Source organism: Vicia villosa, unplaced genomic scaffold, assembly GCF_029867415.1.
Source record: "Vicia villosa cultivar HV-30 ecotype Madison, WI unplaced genomic scaffold, Vvil1.0 ctg.002204F_1_1, whole genome shotgun sequence".
Lineage (NCBI taxonomy): Eukaryota > Viridiplantae > Streptophyta > Magnoliopsida > Fabales > Fabaceae > Vicia > Vicia villosa.
In genome coordinates, this window is record NW_026705865.1 from 350242 (window position 1) to 354462 (window position 4221).

A 4221-nucleotide genomic window follows, 5' to 3' on the forward strand; every position below is an offset into this window, starting at 1 on the left:
GTCTTGTAGATCTCTCCAGGATGTTACCTCCCTTCGCACTTTCTCCACAGGTAGTGTGACAGCAGTTGCAATCTCCAATGCCTGGAATGCAGTCTCCAGTGCCCCTTCTCCGACCTCAATGTATCTGTATGAATCCAGGTTGTTGACGAATATGTCTTCCTCTCCATTAACGGTCACTATAGAATTTCCATCCACAAACTTTATCTTCTGATGGAGGGTGGAGGTGACTGCCCCAGCTGCGTGAATCCAAGGACGCCCTAGTAGGCAGGTATAAGCTGGCTCAATCTCCATCACTTGGAAATTGATGCAGAAGGTATGAGGACCAATTATAACAGGAAGGTCTACTTCTCCAAACACCGGACTCTGTGATCCGTCAAATGCTTTAACCACCAGGCGACTTGGCCTAACCACAAGACCCTCCAGAGCTATTTTATCCAGTGTAGCCTTTGGCATCACGTTTAGTGATGAACCTGTGTCAATCAGAACTTTGGCCAGATGAGCCTTTCCACATTGTATAGAGATATGTAAGGCTTTATTGTGCGCCCTTCCCTGTGGAGGTAACTCATGATCATTGAAGCCCAAGCATGCCCCAGCAGTTAGATTAGCCATCATTCCGTTAAACTGATTGACTGTGATGTCTTTAGTTACATGGGCAGCATTTAAAATCTTCATCAGGGCGTCTCGATGCCTCTCGGAGTGTATCAGCAATGACAAGAGTGATATTTTGGAAGGTGTCTGATGTAACTGATCCACTACCCTATAGTCGCTTTTCTTGATTAAAGCAAGAAACTCTTCTGCATCCTTGTTGCTAGCTTCTTTATCCTTGGGCTCAGCCTCGTTATTTGGTCTCACGACAGCTTGATCACCAGACTGCGTCGAGTTTTCATTAGACGTGGGTTGCGCTTGTGCAGTTTTGAATATACGACCACTACGGGTCATGCCCCCAGGTCCCACAATACTTGACACAGCAGGATTGGTACCAGAGTTGTACTCCCAAGGCATCGCTTTCATTTTGTCCGAAGGATATGGATCCTTGATTGGGATTATCCTAGTATGCTCTTGCATTGGTATTATCAATGGTGGTCTCGCACAGGGGATGCTTAACGACTTTCTTGCCCCTTGTGTGGGTATCATTAAAGGCTCGTTTCTTTCCACCATGGCTACATACTCTTCCTCCGAATGTTCCTTCAGCTGAATCAATCCTTGATCCATGAGTCTCTGCAGAGTGTCTTTAAAAGCCTCATTGTGTTCTAAGACGAACCCCTTTGTAAATAGATACCTCTTAAGGGCGTCTATGGGGGAGCTTCTTTGTTGAACCAATTCTTGCTCAGTAACGACCTCAATTGAATTGACTGCGCCATCATGGTGTGGCATAGGATTGGTTTTCACATTGGGTTTGTCAAAGGCGATTGCCCCTGACTCTATCAGATCTTGGACTATATGTTTGAAAGCCCAGCATTTCTCCAATGTGTGTCCGGGAGAATTGGCGTGAAATTCACACCTTTCATTAACTTTGTAGTTGGGTGTGATCTTGCCTGGAGGAGGAGGTGCTAATGGTTTAATTTCTACCAAGGACTCATTTATCAGATATCTTAGTATATCCTTGGAGGTAAGTAGCGGATCAAATCTCCTTTGACTTCCCTGGAACCGGTTTTGTTGCGGTGGGAATGACATGGGAGGTCTAGCTTCCTGATGCACCACTGCATTAGTCTCTCCTTCCTTTTTCTTTGCGAAGGTGGGAGCAGGCCTCTTTGACTGATACGATCCAGATGATGCCCCTTGTATCTTCCCATTCTTAATTCCGTTCTCTATCCTTTCACCAATAACCACTAAGTCCGAAAATCCTGAGGATACACTTCCGACCATTTTATCGTAGTATGGTCCTTGCAACGTAGCCATAAACATGTCTACAAGTTCTTTCTCCAACAGGGGAGGTTGGACTCGGGAAGCCATTTCCCTCCACCTCTGAGCATACTCCTTGAACGATTCCTCTTTCTTCTGTGACAAATTTTGGAGTTGCATCCGAGTAGGTCCCATGTCCAAATTGTATTTGTATTGTTACAGGAATGTATTAGCAAGGTCTTTCCAGCTTCGGATGTAAGACTTCTCCAGTTGCATATACCAGTCAACCGATGCTCCACTCAAGCTATCTTGGAAAAAATGAATCATCAGCTTTTGATCATGAGCATAAGCAGCCATCATTCGCACATACATGCCAAGTGATTCCTCGGACAGGTGAGCCCTTTGTATTTTTCAAAGTTTGGAACTTTGAACTTGTGTGGAATTATCAGATCTGGGACTAAACTCATTTCAAAAGTATCCACGTCGAAGGCATCATACCCTTCCACAGCTTTCAGTCTCTCTTCCAATGCCTTGATTTGTCCACTATCCTTAGAATCCTCCCCAGAATTAGTAGAGGTCAGCTTGGGTTGAGGGACTTGGTTTATGGCATCAGTGTCCCCATACTGTAGATCCAAGTGGTCCTCATCCCTAAGAGGATTGTTGACAGGAATGCGAACTGTGCGAGACGTCCCTTCCTTTTGAGCAGCAGGAATAAACCCTTCTTGAGAGGCTTCTCCCTCTTCCTGGGTTGTAGTGACCCTTTTAGATGCGTGAGCATTCGTTTTGTGAGGGTCATGGCCTCGAACATATCCTAACAATGGGTTGCCATCATTTGGTATTTCTTCATACTGATCCTGAACCTCCTTAGCTTTGTCTTGCTTATCCTTGAGGTCTTTCATGAAGCTCAGCATTTGGGTCATTCCTCCCTTGAGGTCCTCAACAGTGCCTTTCAGTTGGGTCATTTCCTCGCGAAGGGCGGCTTGATTCTGCTCTAGTTGTTCCATCGCTTTCTTCTTCTGAGCTCTTGTCTGGATGAGTGATCGGGTTGCAATGGCGTGACTGGAGATGAAGACAGTTTTCCCTTTAATATTTTGAAAAGAAATGCAATGATATGCGTGCTATGAATGATATGCAAATGCTATGTTCATGTCTTATCCATATTGTTATTATAATATATATATATATATATATATATATATATATATTATTTTATTTTTTTTTATAGTAGGAACCTCTTTTTTTGAATAATCCTTTTGGTGAAAAATTGCAAAGAAATTGAATAATGCGGAAATAAACACACTTTATTAATTTAAAATACTTTAAAGAAAGTACAAATTAAAATTGTTCAACTTTGTGAAAAGAAAAAAACACCAATAGAAATAAGACTTTTAAATTTAAAGTAAAAACTAATAAATATCTAAGAACGCCTATGAATGTCCTCCTTGAATTTGTCCACCATGTCCCTACAAAGCTTCATGAATTCTTTGACTTCTTCAGGAAGGATAATAGGAGATGATTCCGCCTTTGCCAAGCTCTTTGGAATGTCTAGGATTAAATCATTTCACAAATAGACCAACTTGTCATAATTGTCACGACATTTCTCGTATTCTTCAAGCATCTTGGGAACCATGCTCACATGCTCATACGCCGTAGAAACAATTGTGTATTGCCTCTTCCAATAATCCCCTTCATCCCTTGCAGACTCACACATCTCCTTTTGCCTTATAAGTAATTGCCTAAGCAAAGCCATAGCCCGAAGTGCTCGGTGACGCTCATTGGTGCGCTGTAAAAGTGCTTCTTCCGCGGTCAACCTCCTTGCGCGTTCCTCTTGTCCAGAATTGCGGGCTTCTTGAAGATCAAATTTGAGATCTCTTATTTCTACCTCTTGATATTTAGTCCTATCCGTTAATTCAAAGACCACAGCTTCTAGATTTTTCTCGGATTCTGCTTTGTCATGCGAAGCCTTTTCATAACGCCTCCTCCACCTTGCAATTTCTATATTTGCTTGTTCCAACCTTTCATTATGTGCAATTAAATCAAAGTTGGCACTTAGTACTCCTTCGGTTGCTCGCTTCCTTTTATTCCCTTGTCTATCATTCTCTTCCTTAGTGTCATACCCCAATTTTTGACCTAAGATACCACCTCATATCATCTGCATATGCATCATTTGCATCTCTAACAGACTGCATAGCTTGTGTTTGTTACTTGTGACTCAGCAGGATTTAATCAGGAAAATCACTCATCAGTACAAGTAACAATCAATTAGGGTTTTGTTCTCCCTTCATCTCAAAAGAACTATCTTCATCAACAATCAACATTTGGTCCTCAGAGATTCACTTCAACAAACTCAACAGCTTTGAATCGACTGAATTAGGGTTT